Source organism: Eschrichtius robustus, chromosome X (assembly GCF_028021215.1).
Source record: "Eschrichtius robustus isolate mEscRob2 chromosome X, mEscRob2.pri, whole genome shotgun sequence".
NCBI classification, from domain to species: domain Eukaryota; kingdom Metazoa; phylum Chordata; class Mammalia; order Artiodactyla; family Eschrichtiidae; genus Eschrichtius; species Eschrichtius robustus.
Genome location: NC_090845.1, coordinates 40,814,122 through 40,832,075, shown reverse-complemented (window position 1 = coordinate 40,832,075; position 17,954 = coordinate 40,814,122).

Here is a 17,954-nt window from a genome sequence, read left to right as displayed (position 1 = left end):
CTGAATATGAAGGACAGACTATGACACTGGCTTCCCAGTAATATCTTCCTAATGTAGGCAGGGTTGTTCTTCAAAAAAGGTGGGATGTGGGTTGATCATTGATGATTTAGTACAGTACCTTCCATACCTACTCCATAAATACTCACTAAGTGAATGAATGAATAGTCAATTAACTTCTCTATGTTTCCTTTTAATTAAAAAGAAAGGTAACTTTGTAGTTTTCATGTTTATCAAGTAGGTGTTAAGTGCAGTGGTTATAAATTAGTATGCATAACACTCTCAGCTGGTGCTGATGCCCTTCCTCTATAGTAAATTGTTATTGTTTTGCAGATGTGTGTGATACACTGAATTATACATAGTACTGATAAATAACATGATCTCTTGAAGAAATTGTCCAGATTAATCTAGATCGAGCACTTTTGGCTGTGGGATTTGATGTCTCTTATTAAAGTGCTAGTTTTGAACATTAAAGGAATATCTCAAACCTCCTAACTTTTATCAAGCTTTTAATGTTCAGAAGAAATTCTGTAGTTATTTGTATACCTGTTGTATAGATCCTAAAATCAATTTCATAAACTTTAAGGCTCAGTTTTGTAATATTTAAGGTAAAAGATAATAATACATCTCCCCTAGTTTTCTGGCTCATCTATCATTAAGTTATTTGTTTCCACAGAACATTTTAGATAACGTGGTGAAAACAAAAAAGAATGACTAATATAAAGTACTTTGAAATTTGAAAATATAAAAAATTTCAGACTCAAGGAGTTCCCAAGATGGTGGAGTGGGAAGACCCTGAGCTCACCTCCTTTCATAGACACACAAAAATTATAACTATTTACAGAGAAGCCACTAATGAGAAAAACCAGAACCTACCAGAAAAGACCTTCTACAAGTAAAGATATAAAGAAGGAACCACAACAAGATGAGTAGGAGGGGGCAGAGTTGGGGTATAGTCAAGACCTATACCCCCAGGTGGGCAACCCACAAATGGGAGAATAACTACAATTGCAGATGTTCTCCCCAAGGACCGAGGGGTCTGAACCTCACATACGTCTCCCTGGCCCAGGGGTCCTGTACAAGGAAGATGAGCCCCCAGAACGTTTGGCTTTGAAGGCCAGTGGGGCTTACTTTCAGTAGACCCAGAGGACTGTGGGAAATAGAGACTCCACTCTTAGAGGGTGCACACAAAATATCACATGTTCTAGGACCCAGGGCAAGAGCAGTAATTTGAAAGGAGCCTGGCTCATACCCATCTGCTGATCTTGGAGAGTCTACTGGACAGGCTGGAGGCAACTGGAGCTCACCCTGGGGACATAGACACTGGTGGCAGCTATTTTGGGGAGCTTGTTCTACCATGTGGACACTGGTGCTGGCAAGCGCCATTTTGGAATCCTCCCTCTATGTTATTAGCTTCGGGCCCCAGCCCCACCCCCACCCACCATTCTGTAGGCTCCAGTACTGGGATGCCTCAGGCCCAACAACTAACTGGGCAGTGACGCAGCCCTACCTACCAGCAGACAGGCTGCTTTAAGATCGCTTGAGCCCACCACTGCCCTGGACATGGCCCTGTCTACCAGAGGGCCCAGGACCTGGCCCCACACATCAAGGTGCAGGCAGTAGCCCTGGAATCCCCTGGGCCCTGACCACACCCACCCACCAGCAGGCCAACACCATCTCTGAGATACTTTGGACTCCTCAGCCAGCCATCCTGGGATTCAACCCTATTCATCAGTGGGCTAGTACCAGCTTTGGGATACCCAAGAACCTGCAGCTAGCCACGTCCGGAACCGACCCCATCCACCAGCAGGCTGACACTAGATCCAGGAATGCCGACCCTGCAACCACCCACCCCAAAGCCTGGCTCTGCCCACCAGTGAGACAGCACAAGCTCCAGGAACGGCTGCAGTCCAGCAGCCAGCTGCATAGTGACCCAGCCCTGCCAACCAGTGGCCAGTAGCCTCCACACAAGACAGGGCTTGACGACCAACCAGACTGAGGGACAGCCACACCTACCAGACTGCCCACAGTAGACAGCCAGCCACAACAGAAAAACCCACATAACCAATATAAGGGGCACCCATAGAACTTACAGTTCTGGTGACCAGAGGGGAGTATGCTGCTGGGACACACCAGACGTCTTCTATAAAAGGCCACTTCCCCAATGTATATGCTGTAAGAGACTCACTTCAGATATAAAGGCACACACAGACTGAAAGTGAGTTGATGGAGTGAGGTATTCCATGCAAATGGAATCAAAAGTAAGCTGAGGTAGCAATATTTATATCAGAAAAAATAGAGTTTTAAACAAAGATTGTAACAGGAAACAAAAAAGGACACTACATAATGATGAAGGGATCACTCCAAGAAGAAGATACAACAATTGTAAATATACATGCATTCAGCATAGGAGCACCTCAATACATAAAGCAAATATTAATAGACATAAAGGGAGAAACAGCAACACAATAACAGTACGGGAATTCAGCACCCCACTTGCATCAATGGACCAATCATCCAGACAGGAAATTAATAAGGAGATACTGGACTTAAATGACACATTAAACCTGATGGGCTTAATAGATATATATAGAGAGAGCATTCCATCCAAAAGCAGCAGAATACACATTCTTTTTAAGTAGACATGGAATATTCTTTGGGATAGATCACATGTCAGGTCACAAAACAAGCCTCAGTAAATTTAAGAAAACTGAAATCATATCAGGCATCTTTTCTGACCACAACACTATAAGACTAGAAGTCAACTACAAGGAAAAAAAATTGCAGAGAAACAAACACAGGGAGGCTAAACAATTGCTACTAAACAACCAATGGGTCACTGAAAAAATCAAAGAAGAAATTTAAACAGGAGAACAGGAATAAAGATGCAGACATAGAGAATGGGAGGACACTGGGAGGGAGAAGGGTAAGCTGGCACAAAGTGAGAGAGTGGCATGGACATATATACACTACCAAATGTAAAATAGATAGCTAGTGGGAAACAGCCCATAGCACAGGGAGATCAGCTCCGTGCTTTGTGACCGCCTAGAGGGGTGGGATAGGGAGGGTGGGAGGGAGATGCAAGAGGGAGGAGATATGGGGATATATGTATACGTATAGCTGATTCACTTTGTTATAAAGCAGAAGCTAACACACAATTGTAAAGCAATTATACTCCAATAAAGATGTTAAAAAAAATACCTGGAGAAATATGAGAATAAAAACACAATGATCCAAAATCTGTAAGATGCAGCAAAAGCAGTTCTAAGAGGGAAATTTATAGAAATAAAAGCCTACCTCAGGAAACAAGAAAAATCTCAAATAAACAATGTAAACTTAGGCCTAACAGAACTAGAAAAATAACCAAAAAAATTAGTAGAAGGAAAGAAATCATAAAGATCAGAGCAGAAATAAATGAAATGGAGACTAAAAAAAAATAGAAAATATCAATAAAACTAACAGCTAACTAAGAATGAAATTGGGACATTTGCTCACACCATATACAAAGAAAAAAAACAACCTCAAAATGAATTAAAGACCTAAATGTAAGACTGGAAACGATAAAAAATAGAAGAAAACATAGGCAGAACACTCTTTGACATAAATCGTAGCAATATTTTTTTGAATTTGTCTCAAGGCAAAGGAAACAAAAGCAAAAATAAACACATAGGACCTGGTTAAACTTAAGAGCTTTTGCACTGCAAAGGAAACCATCAAGAAAACGAAAAGACAGCCTACTGAATGGGAGAAAACTTTTGCAAATGATATGACTGATAAGGGGTTAATGTTCAACATATGTAAACAGCTCATACAACTCAATATCAAAAAAACCCAAACAACACATTAAAAAACCCACAGAAGACCTGAATAGACATTTTTTCAAAGAAGACACACAGATGGCCAACAGGCACATGAAAAGATGCTCAATATCACTAATCATCAGAGAAATGCAAATTAAGACAACAATTAGACATCACCTCACACCTTTCAGAAAGGCTATCATCAAAATGTCTACAAATAACAAATTTTGGTGAGGAAATGGAGAAAGGGGAACCCTAGGAAACTGTTGGTGAGAATGTAAATTGGTGCAGCTACTGTGGAAAGCAGTATGGAGGTTCCTCAGAAAACTGAAAATAGAACTACCATATGACCCAGCAATCCACTCCTGGGTATATATCCAAAGAAAATGAAAACACTATTTTGAAAAGGCATATGCACCCCAATGTTCATTTCAGCTTTATTTACAATAGCCAAGATATGGAAGCATCTTAAGTGTCCACCAGCAGATGAATGGATAAAGAAGTTGTGGTATATATACACAATGGAATATTACTCAGCCATAAAAAGAAGGAAATTCCGCCATTTGCAACAACATAGGTGGACCTAGAGGGTATTGTGTTCAGTGAAATAAATCAGACAGAGAAAGACAAATACTGTATCTCATCAATTATATGTGGAATCTAACAAATAAACGAATGAAATATAGCAAAACAGAAACAGACCCAACCAGATATAGAGAACAAACTAGTGGTTACCAGTGGGAAGAGGGAAGGGGGAGGGGAAAAAGAGGGGTAGGGGATTAAGAGGCACAAGCTACTATGTATAAAGTACATAAGATACAAGGATATATTGTACAGCATAGGGAATGTAGCCAATATTTTATAATAGCTTTAAATGGAATATAATCTATAAAATTTTGAATTGCTATGTTGAACACCTGCAACTAATATAATATTTTACATCAACTCTACCTCAATTTTTTAAAAAAAGTTAAAAATATGGAGAATTTTAAAATACTGTGCATTAACATTATTATAGCCTAAAAGTTACTTGAGGAAAGAAACCTTTATCTCTTTTGATATCAGGCACCCCTGTTATATTCTCTCAAATCAACCTATCATTTCATTCTGTGGTATTGTTTTATCATAAATTTTTAGTATATATTTATATGATTTATTGGTCAATTAAGAGGAAGCTACATAAGAACAGGGGCCATGTCTGTTTTGCTCAACATTGTTTCCCAGCATCTAGCATAGCTTTGGGCACAAAATGGATCACAGGTAAATATTTCTTGAATGAATGAATGAGTAGAGCATTGCTAGGGAAAGTTCAGGTAGCTGGTTTGTTTTTAGTATCTGCATAGATCTTAGTTATGTGGGTAGTGTCACAATTTACTGATCTTACCCTGTTAGACATTTATTTTTTGCCAGTCTTGTGCCATTTTAAATAATCTAAATGTTATTCATATTTACCTATGAAATGTGTTAGAACATGGAAACTAATATCAAAAGATTTTATAACACATAACAAAATATCCCCCAAACATGCTGGAAAACAGCAGAAAGAATGTCAGTATTAAGTTAACTGATGCACTGGTCCTACCAATATGAGACTAGATATCTGAATCCAATGATTTAGCTTTTTCTTTTTCTTTTTCTTTTTTTAAAATAACTTGATATTGAAGTCTCACAATTGAAATATTCTTGATGTTTGCATGCCCTTTATTGTTTTTCACATTCTGACTTCAAATATTTAAGTCAAGCATATATTTATTAAAGATACTATTTCCACCATAATCATAAAAAATAAAAACTTTGCTTGTTTATTGAAATCTCACCTTTCTCTGATTGCTGGGATCTGCTAATACGGCAAAGCTGCCCTGAGAAGTAGCATCGTTTCTGGTTTCTGGTGGAAATGAAAATGGTGCCACAGGTGGAGCCTGATTCAGAGTCCAAATAGCAGTGGCCTCTACTTTAAAAATATATTTAACTGACAAAATTATTTGTTACTGTGTTGGGGAGTAAATGATACGGGATAAAACTAACCACAAAATATATTAATATGTTCAAAATCAAATAGAATTTTAGAAATAAGTGGTGTTTGCTTTGGTTTTTGTTGTGGACTAGTCTCTCCCCAAATGGCAAAGAACAAGGATAGTGAAAAAACAGGTCAATGTAACGCCAACTACAAGGTAAAATAGAAAGTAAATGTCTAGTTCCTTTCCCAATATTCATCAGAGAAGCGTAATAAAGCTTGTGCATACATGGACGAAAATAAACCTGTGTCAAGAAGCATCAGGGAGGACAATACTGGTGATAAAGCGGGCAGCCAGTACGGCCAAGTCTAGTTTGAGTCCCGGAGGAGACAGCACTGTAGGACTTTTGTGTAAATACGTAAACCTGAGTGTTTGGAAAATTCTGGGGTAATATAAACCTTCTTTTCTCCAGACCCAGTCAGTGATCACATACACACATCAGTGTTGCTAGCTACGCATTGCCTCACTTCTGCTACTTCCCCTCGACCAGGAAATGGTGAGGAAAACATACTCCTTGGGCAGTATTATACATTGAATGGGGATTGTAGTGATTTTAAGGCCCCTCTTGCAGGGCCTCTTACAGCCCTATCTCAAAGGGTATAACCCTTTGATTAGTGTCTGTCCAGGGATGACAGAGACTGTCCTTTATGGGAAGGGAGTAGATTGAAGACTTGTGAACAACCTGCACAATAGTTTGCTCAGGTATAAAATGATAGAGTTGGGTTTAATCTGTAAAGCCTCTTCCAACTCACATAGTGCAAGACTTGTTTCTCTTATTCCACTACTCCAGTATCCACCCAAGGTACCAGTAAAACCAGAGTGCTCACCATAAGCTTAAAACACGCTGGGCTTTTTCCTGCCTCTTCCCCTATGGTACCTTACACTGGAAGAGCCCTCCCCACATCACCACCTCTCAGACGTACTTATACTTGAAGGTTTATCTCAAATTCTTTATCTGTCATGACATCCATTCATGGGGACACTTTCTCTCTCTCTGCCTCTCTCTCTCTCTCTCTCTTTTTTTGAACTCTGGGAGCTTTTTTTTCTAGCTTCCATGACTTTTATATCTACATTTGTGATACGTAAGCACATTTTTCTTATCTTTTAACAAGCATTGAACATGGAAGTTACATTAGAAAGTAACATGGAAGTTACTTTCAAGTTTCCAAGTTAACATGGAAGTTACATTTGAAAACCCTCTGTTATTCTAACACACACAGACTCGGCTACATGTGTTTGTACAGACTTTGGAGAGAGTAAGTAAAGGTTCAGAATCATTTGAATTCACTTTTTGTGTCATTCATATCTCCAGTCCCTGGGGTACTACATATTCCATGTTCCTGTATTTAAATAGTAGATTTGAAATAAACAATGATGGTAAAGTGATCATAAATGCAAAAACCAAAAACCAAAAACCAAAGAACTTGAGCTACTTCACTTGGTCTTTAAAATTCAAATTTATTTGTTTTAACTTGTTTCTGTTTTAAATCTAAAGGATGAATTTAGAAAATAATAATTATTGTTGACTATTATATGACTTTTACTGAAAATAATTGTGTCATATGGAGGAGAGGAGAGGAAAAAAGGAGACACGCAGATTTCAAATACACTAGGAATGCCAGTAATCTAAGCCTTTCTCCTAATTTGAAAAATGTGGATAGTATTATCTTACAGGGTGAGTGTGGAAATCCAATGAGGTAATACACACAAGGGCCTCATCACAGTGCCTGGCACAGAGTGAAGTAGCAGTCCTTATTTTGAATTTTGATGAAGATAGCAATGTGTGTCTTACTGAGAGTAGAAAATAAGGTAAATGAATAAAATACGGATATATGATGTGTTAGGTAGGGATATATGCTAGGGAGAAAAAGTATATCAGTAATTGGCAAGGTAGTAAGTTGAAATTTTAGAGTGAGAATGATTGTTAAGTAAACTGCAAGAAGGCAGGGTTTAGTGGAAGAGCTGTATGGGGGAATAACATTCCAGGCAGGGAGAAAGAAAGGACAAAGGCCCTGAGAAAGGAATGTGCTTGGAATATTTGAGGCATAGATAAGTATGGCTGGAGCAGAGTGAGTGAGGGGGGGAGAGTAGTAGGTGATAAGATTAGCAGGCCATAGTATGGTGAGACAGATCTTGTAGAGTTCCAAAAACCATAGAAAAATTTTAACTTTTTCTATGAGGAACATGGGAAGCACTTGAAAGGTTTTCAACAGAGGAGTGATAAGAGTTGACTACACCTTATCATTTCTGACCCCTGAGCTGAAAATAGACGGAACAGTTATGCCGGGAGACTAGTTTCCATAGTCCAGATGAGGTACAATGATGGGCTGGACCAGTATGGTGGCAGTGGTGGTAGTGAGAATCGGCTTTATTCTGGATATATTTCAAAGGTAGGGATACATAAGTTTAAAATGTTATAGTCATCTCCTCTTCTGTTATTCTTCCCTAACATGTATTCTAATGCTTTATTTTTTTATTGGAGTATAATTGCTTTACAATGGTGTGTTAGTTTCTGCTTTATAACAAAGTGAATCAGTTATACATATACATATGTTCCCATATCTCTTCCCTCCTGAATCTCCCTCCCTCCCACCCTCCCTATCCCACCCCTCTAGGTGGTCACAAGGCACAGAGCTGATCTCCCTGTGCTATGCAGTTGCTTCCCACTAGCTATCTATTTTACGTTTGGTAGTGTACATATGTCCATGCCACTCTCTCACTTCGTCCCAGCCTACTCTACCCCCTCCCCATGTCCTCAGGTCCATTCTCTAGTAGGTCTGAGTCTTTATTCCCATCCTGCCCCTAGGTTCTTCATGACCATTTTTTTTTATTTTTTAGATTCCATATATATATGTGTTAGCATACGGTATTTGTTTTTCTCTTTCTGACTTACCTCACTCTGTATGACAGACTCTAACTCCATCCACCTCACTACAAATAACTCAGTTTCGTCGCTTTAAAATACTAGTCACACCTGAGGATTTGAGTAATCAACTGGTCCAACTGGTGGTCTCAGAGTCTAAGTTAAACACACAACTGGTCTGTTTATTATGGAACAACAATCAACAATGAATCAACATTTTTTTTTCAAGTGGGAAAATAACATCATGTGTCTTAGTGTCTTGGGGATTCCATTTTCCTCCTACCTATATATTATGAACCCTTTAAATTGGATAAGAGTAACCTTCACTTTTCTCTTTACAAAGGTCTTCTTCCTTTCTTATTTTTGTGCCAAGTCTTGTCTAATCCAGGCCATTAATGGGTCTTTGACTTCTGTTAATTTTTGGCTTATCTGTATGGAGGGAAGGGATCTGTTTTTCCAAACTTATTATCTCTAAATCTTTTTATTCGCATAGAATACCCATGTGCTAGCTGGTAAAGTCAATGATTCCTCAATCTTCATTTTAATTACATTAAATTAATTTCATCAAAAAAATCTATTGAGCATGATGCCAGACACTGTATTTTAGGGATAAGTAAGATATGATTCCTTCTCACTAGTAACTTATGATCTCTGGGGCAGATTTAAACTGATCAAAAACTCTACATTACAATGTGGTAAGTTCTTCAGTTAAGAGGAAGCAAATAATTTTGCCTGGCCAGGTTGGAATCGTATAACAAGGAAGAGTATCTGAGAGGTGAGTTTCACCAGTGGAGAATGAGGGAAGGGACTTCCTAGAAAAAGGGAGCAGGAAAAATACTCAGAGCTGTGATGATGTAGTCTGTCTAAGGGAAAAAAAAAAAAGTAGTCCACTGCAATTACTGTGTCATGCCATATGTGTAGATGGATGGAGCTGAGGTTGGATAGATAGACTGAGAAATGATTATGAAGGGCCTTAATATATTAAATCATTGTCTAATTCTGCCAAATTGACTTGCTGATTTTGCACAGAAGCTAGAATTGCTTACTATAATGAAGAATCTTTTGATCATCCAATACTACCTGGGACCTGAGCCTGTTCTTCAATTTTTCTAGGGAGTAAATAATCCTGGGGCCTCAGAAACATACCAGGTATGCATATTTGTGCAGTAATACTCCATTTCGTTACATCTACATTAAAAGTCTTCTTTTGAAATAATTATAGACTCGTAAGAAGTTGAAAAAAGAGTTACAAAAGGTTCCATGTACCCTTCACCCAGCTTTCCCTAATGATGGCATTTTATACAGCTTATAGGTAGTATAAAATCAAACCAGGAAATTAACATCAGTACATTACTGTTAACAAGAATACAGACCTTTTGCAGTTTTCACCATCTTTTTAACCTACATTTACATGTATGTGTGTGCATGTGTATTTCTATATAATTTTATGTATAGATTGTTATAGCTATCACTATAATCAGGATACAGAACTGTTCCATCACCACAAAAGAACTCCCTTATACTACCTCTTAGAATTCATACCCACACACCACCCTATTCCTGTCACTGTCCCCTGGCAACCACTAAATTGTCCTTCATTTCTATAGCTTTGTCATTTCAAGGATGTTATATAAATGGAATCATACATGTGTAACCTTTGAGACATTTTTCACTAAGCACAATGCCTTGAAGTCCAGTCAAGTTGCTGCATGTAGCATTAGTTCATTCCTTTTTATTGCTGAGTAGTATTCCATTGTATGGAGGTACCAGAGTTTTTCAACCATTCACCTATTGAAGAGCATTTGGGTTGCTTCTAGTATTTTGCTATTATGAACAAAGCCACTATGAATATTCATGTACATGTTTCTTTTGGTGAACATACATTTTCATTTCTCTAAGATCATGCCCAACAGGGCAGTTGCTGGGTCCTGTAAGGGCATGTTTAGTTTTGTAAAAATTGCCAAACCATTTTCTAGAGTGGTTGCACCATTTGACGTTCCCACCAGCAATGTATGAGAGATCCAATTCCTTCACATACTTGCCAGCATTTGGCATTATTGGCAGTTTTTATTTTAGCTTTTTAAAAGGTGTATGGTGACATACCGTTGTGGTTTAATATCCATTTCCTTAATGGGTAATGATTTTGAACATTTTCCTGTGCTTCTTGCGATCTTTATCTTCTCTTTGTGCGAATGTACTTTCATGTTTTTTGCCCATTTTATAATTGAATTATTTGTAAAAAAGAAAACTTGAGTTTTGAGACTGATTTATAAATTCTAGATCTAAGGCCATTTTCAGATACATGGTTTGCAAATATTTTCTTTCGGCCTGTAGTTGTCTTTTCATCCTCATAATAGGGTCTTTTGCAGTGTAAAAGTTTTTAATTTTGATGAAGTCCAATTTACTGAAGTTTTTTTTTTAATGGGACATGCTTTTAGGGTCATGTCTAAACAGTAGGTCATTGCCTAGAACTAGGTCCCAAAGACATTGTCCTATGTTTTCTTCTAAAATTTTTATAGTTTCATATTTTACATTTAACTTTATGATCCATTTTGAATTAATTTTTGTATGCAGTGTCAGGATTAGATTAAAATTACTTTTTTTAACCTATGGATGTCCAATTGTTCTAGCACCATTTATTGGAAAAAATTCACGCTTCTTCCATTGAATTGCTTTTGCACTTTACCAAAAATCAATTGTCTATATTTGGATTGGTCTATTTCTGGGTTCTGTATTCTGTTCTGTTGGTCTATGAGTCTCTTATTTCTCCAGCTGTCTTGATTGCCAAAGCTATATAGTAAGTTGTAATCTCAGATTCATCTCATTTTATTCTTTTTTGTCAAAATTGTTTTAGCTATTTTAGTTCCTTTGCCTTTACATATAAATTTTAGAATATGCTTATCTATATCTGCAAAAAACCTTGAGGAAAACTAACATCTTTACTATGGTGAGTCTTCCAATCCATGAACATGATATGTCTGTGCTTTCATTTAGATCTTCTTTGCTTTCTTTCCTTAGTGTTTTATGATTTTCTGTGTACAGATTCTCTATGTGTTTTGTTAGATTTCCTTTTTTTCACAATTATAAATGGTATTGTGTTTTTAATTTTAGCTTCCATGTGTTCATTGCTAATATTTAGAACATAATTTACTTTTGTGTGTTGATCCTGTACCTTATGACTTTGGTAAACTCACTTATTAGTCCTAGCTGCTTTTTGGTAGATTCCTTGCAGTTTTCTACATAGACAATGGTGTCATCTGAAAATAACGATAGTTCTATTTCTTTATTTCCAATCTGGATGCCTTCATTTACCTTTCTTTCTCTATTGCAATGGCTAGATCTTTCCGTACTATATTGAATACAAGTGATGAGAGTAGACATCCTTGCCTTGTTTCCAATCTTGGGGGAAAACATTGTCTTTAACCTTTAAGTGCAATATTAGCTATAGATTTCTTTTTTGGTCGATTTGCCTTATCAACCCGAGGAAGTTTCCCTGTATTCTTAATTTACTGAGAGTTTTTATCATGAATCAGTTTTGAATTTTATCAAATACTCTTCTCCATTGATTGATATGATCATATGATTTTCTTTTTTACTCTGTTGATATTGTAGATTGTATTTATTAATTTTCATATGGTGAACCAATCTTGCATTCCTGAAATAAACCTCACTTATTTGTGGTGTATAATTAATTCTGTGTATTGGTGGGTTCAGTTTGTTAGTATGTTGTTGAGGATTTCTGCCTATGGATTTGTGAGAAATTTTGTTTCTAAGTTCACAAGAGATTTTTGTCTGTAGTTTTCTATATCTATTTTTAAAGTATCAAGAAACTGTCAGAGATGTGTTTCCACAGCCACATCTCAAAAAATTGCCTTCTGTTTTAAGAAGGTAGATTCTAAAAAGCTTAATGTGGTCAAGCTTTTGGCTTCTATCGCAACCTTCCATACTACCATGAAGGTAGGAGGGAAATTAGAAAACTTAGTTTCCACTTGGAACTCTCAGTCAGGAGTATACATTACCCTTCTCTAGCTAGTTCTTTACTTTTCCTGATAGTTTGAATGTTCTAAGATAGGAATTTCAGACTTGGAAAGCCAGTGTTTGCATCTTCTCAACTCATCACCAATATTGCATTGATATTTGTGGTAAGAAGTTAAACTTGCATGGTTACATCTAAAAAATTAAATGTATTTAAAATATAATCAATCAGTGAAATATGATTACACATGATAAAGTTATTTTCTGTGTTCCTCAATTTATCTTATGTCTTCACTGATATTAATAGCATCACATCTATCACATAAGACAACGTAAAATTCATCAATTTCTTCACATAGATATTGACTCAGTCTGGTCCACTTTTATTGCTATTGTAATCATTAAGATAAAAGCAAACCCCTTATTTTACATTTATTCATACAAAATTCCAGAAGGCTTTCGATGTGTGCTTGTGCATAGCTAAAAATGGTTCCTTCTAAAAGTTTTCTTCTATATTTCTAGGGTTTTATGTTTATATTATTTATTTTTATACGTCGTCTATAATACTTTTTTTCCTGTGTTTTTTAAGGGTCTAGTAATAGCCTCTGAGATTATTATGTGACTGTGCTCAGTAAAATAAAATCATAGACTCTCAAGACTGTAAAACAAGAGATCAGTGTACATAACTCAAATAAAATCTCAGACTCAGACTGGTTAAGTGACTTGCTAAAGGTTATACACAGAGTCAGCATCAGAATCCTAACTAAATACCAGCTCTCCCATCTGTCAGAACAGTGTTAAGACTTGTAGCCCATAGTTTCACCTTAACCAATGGCAGACTATAAATGTATAGGTCAATCTGAATTTTTGGCACAGATATAGTGGATTTGGCCTAGTTTAATTTTGGGGAGTGTGAAACTCACTTGGAAGGAAGATTCTACAAAAATCAGATTTGGGGAGTCAGTAGTGGAGTCCCAGACTTCATGTCAAAAAACCCCTGGTGATTCCGATGCTGGTTACCTGAAGAATCACCTATGTGTGGTGACTTGTTCTTCTGGTACTCCCCATCTCTGCCAACTGAGGGCAGTAGAACACCACCCGCTACCTGCTGCTGAACCTACTTCTAAAATGCATTGATCCCTATACCAGCTGCTGCTGTTAATTTATCAACTAGGAGTCCCTCTTAAATTAGGAAGGTGAGGAAATAGGGAATGGGAAATCCTCTTTCAGTTGCCCAAAGCTGCTGAAACCTAGATAGGGCAAGTTTAGTGGCTGGTATTGACAGTAAAAATTTCAACCCTAGTATGAAGAAGCTAATTGAATGGATAAAACTAATCCCTAGGAACTTCTCTGAAAAATGTAGATGTAAGACAAAAAGTTCACTGGCAGACTGAGATCAGAATAGCAAAGTAGCTTGAAAATATGAAACTGTTGTGAAAATGACTTTATCTTTGTTTCAAAATTGTCAGTTTCAGAACTATTTCATCTCTGTGTCCCTTATAGCACTTTGCACACAGCAGACACTCAATAGTAGTTGTTGAAGAGGTATCCCATAATGAATTCATCTATTTAACTCTCAAAAGGCCCCTCTATATATAATGTAATAAAGTGAATGTGATTCTGTTATTTTCCATCAACTTCACTTGTTATTTTGAAAATCTTTTGGGAGATTTTATCTAGAGTGTGGTAGTTAATAGAATGGGCTTTGGAATATCAGCTCCATACCTTTTCAGTTGTGTGAACTTGGGAAAGTTACTTCATCATTCTGTGTCTCAGTTTCCCAATCTTTAGAATGGAGATAACAATATTAATTCCCTCAAAGGGCTGTTGGAAGGATAAATGACATAAGGCATATAAAGTCCTTAGCACAATGGCTGCCACAGAGAGAGTATGTGCTGATTAAATGTTCACAGGTAAGATAACTGATCTAAAATCAATAATTGAGTCATTTACCTAACAGATGTTATGTACCAAGTACTGTGCTTATTGGGAGTTAAGACAGAGTTTCCCTAACTTTCTCAGTTCACAGAACCTTTAGTGTCTCAGTGAATTTTTCACAGAAACCCTATGCCGAAAGAAATACCTATCAGTTCCACTTACTAAGTAGTTAGACCCAAGCAATTTAATAGTTACAGTTTATGCTGTCATTCTGTTTTTGTCAAAAATTTACATTACCCCATGATACTCCTTGTATCATGCTTCACTGAAGTACTCTGAGACACCTGGGCATACGGTTTGGAAATCATGGAGTTAGGGATACAAAAATAAATAAAATACGGCTCCTTCTCTAAAGGAGTTTTCAAATTTAGCATTGTAAACAACTTACTAAAATATTATAAATGCTTTACTGAAGCATTGCCAAGATCTATGGGGGACATAAAGGAAGCTGGGGTATGCAAGACATCATAAAGGAAGAATTATTTGACTAATGATTCAAGATTGAGTAGAAGATAATGAGACGGAGAAGAAAAGGAAAGGCAGAGGGAGAGGCAACAGTGCCAGTAAAGATCCTGATGTACAAACATTTGTAGAAATTCAGAAGATGGTAACTTTGTCTGTTGGTAATGATTGTAAAAAGAGAAAATTAGGAATAGACATAAAGTAAATAATTGTGGCAGCCATGGAGGTGCACACAGAGATTGTTTTGCAAGAGAGAACACTCTGGAAGGAGTGCTATTAGCTGACAGCCTCCAGCTGCTGCACCTTTGGAATCTGCTGCAACATTCCTACCGAGGCTACACCCACCCCAGGCTGTTCCCACCAAGGACTGATAACAGGGGAGCACCAGAGCGGGACAGTTCTGCCTGACACGGAACTTCTCTGATGGGCAGTCTGCTCCGGGGCTTCCCATTGGCCTGTCCAAGATTCTGCTGCAGTCTGAGATTACTGGTATTTACACTGAAGGGTGGCAGAATTTATTTCACAGTTGTCAGACCTACATTGCAGTCTGAAGACTCTGCTTGTCTCTCCTCTCTCCTGCTCCCTACCCATTTATCTATCACAGGCGTTTCCCCCCAGTAAATGTCTTGTGCTTCTAATTCAATCTTGGTGCTTGTTTTCTGGAGGATCTGAACCCATACAATGCTAAAACTGAATTTTTAAAACATATACTATCGTAGTTGAAATAAATTGAAGCGTAATACCCTAGAACCACAGTTGAGATGTTGACAAGAAGGAGTCAGTTCTAGAAGTTCTTTTAGTTTGGGCTTTGCTCTACAATAAAGAGATTTTGAGAGCCTCAGTGGTATGTGGGAAATGAGTTTGAAAGTCTTCCCAGGCACACGTGGTGGGATGTTCTTCACTTAGATAATCTAAGGCAAGGATTTTGATGGAAGTTGTCTAAAGCTTTTCCTGTCAAAAGCAGCTGAGTTACTTTGCTTCTCTTGGGAGTCTAAACTACCTCATGAGGTAGGTGTTCAACCAGTAAAGTAGGTCTAGGGTATAAGACGGATGGGCAAAGAGTGTGAGAAGGGGAGGGGTGGAGATGAGTGAGGACATATGAGAAGCGTTGTCCATGTGAGGCTAATGAGTTTAAAACTTACTTAGGAAATGAGGAGCCATCAAAGGTTTAGAGGCAAAGTAGTGATATTTTTCTTACCTAGATGGATCTAATGATATTCAGGGAGCTAAGTGTATAGTCAGGCCATGAATTAGGAGGAAAACTTGATTGGAGCAGGGGAAATCCAGTGTGGGTTTAGACATATTGGCTTTGAGGCTCAAGCAGAATGCTTTTCATTTCTAGCAGGCAGAACTGTTTATTTCATTCCTGGAGCATGAATAAGGAGGGTCTCTGACTTTATTGTATTGGCAAGGTGCCTGAAGAATAATGCTGTGGTAGTCTCTCCCTGCTTGCTTGTCACAATGGACAGCAGCATGATTGATCCAAACATGCAAACAGTCACTGCTAGAGGATGTCAACTTTCTTTAATGGCAAAGGTCATAGAAATTTATGAAGATGGTTACATGAAGCAGGAAATAGCACAGCATGCCCTCAGATAGAGGTCCAGCATCCTAGGACCTCCATCCTACCTGCCATTCTAGAGACGGCCTCTAACCCAGCCAGCTCTCCAGATGCGGTGCACACGTGTATGGACGGTGGGTGAACCTTTAGAGCTGCTGGGGAATTCCATTATTCTTTCCAAGTCCATCATTCTCCCATTCTTTTAGATAATTATTATCATGCCTTTTTCTCTTTCCACAACCACTAATACCTCCTTCCTTTTCTCATTGTCAAAGGATGGTGTTGTTTCTTATTTCTCTGAGAAAATAGGAACATTCAAAAGGGAAGGTTCATATCTTCCCACCAAAGTCATCTTCAGTTTTCTGTAACTGTACCACTACTCTGCACCTCCCCTTGTGTCACAACAAATGAGCTCTTTATCCACTTACGCAAGGCCAAATCCTCCCCCTGTGCATGAGATCCCATTCTTGACTTCTTACTCAAGGGCATTGCTCAAGGATTTGTCCTCCTCTTTCTCTTATTATTTTTTCCCTCAGCACTGGATCAGTCTTCTCAACACGCAAACAGACAATAACGTTTCTCTCCCTTCACCTCACATTTCCCCTCTGACTGCTGTACCATTTCTCTGTTGCCGTTTTAACAAACATTGTTTCTTATTTCTTTTTTTTTTTAATTAATTAATTTTGGGGCTGTGTTGTGTCTTCATTGCTGAACGCGGGCTTCCTCTAGTTGCGCTGAGCGGGGGCTACTTTTCGTTGTGGTGCGCAGGCTTCTTATTGCGGTGGCTTCTCTTGTTGCGGAGCACGGGCTCTAGGTGCGCGGGCTTCAGTAGTTGTGGCTCGCGGGCTCTAGAGCGCAGGCTCAGTAGTTGTGGCACGTGTGCTTAGTTGCTCCACGGCATGTGGGATCTTCCCGGACCAGGGCTTGAACCTGTGTCCCCTGCATTGGCAGGCGGATTCTTAACCACTGCGCCACCAGGGAAGTCCTGTTTCTTATTTCTGTCTTCTCTTATTTTCTCTCTGATTAGGCTTCCATCTCCACCAGTCCACCAAAGTTTCCTTACAGGGTCATCAGTGACCTTCGTGTTGCCGAATCCAGTGATTATTTCTCGATTTTCACCTATTGGATCTATTTTGTGCACACAGCTCAGCTGATCGCTCTCTCCTTTTTAGACTATCTTCTTCACTTTGTTTCTGGGCCATCATTCTCTTGGTTCTCCTTTTTCTCTGATGGTGTTAAATAAAATAACATCCCCTAGTGTAGCCTTCTATGCCTTTAAACTACTTCACATCATGAAATACACCATGACATATTACATATGTATTTGTTTACTTGTTATTTGT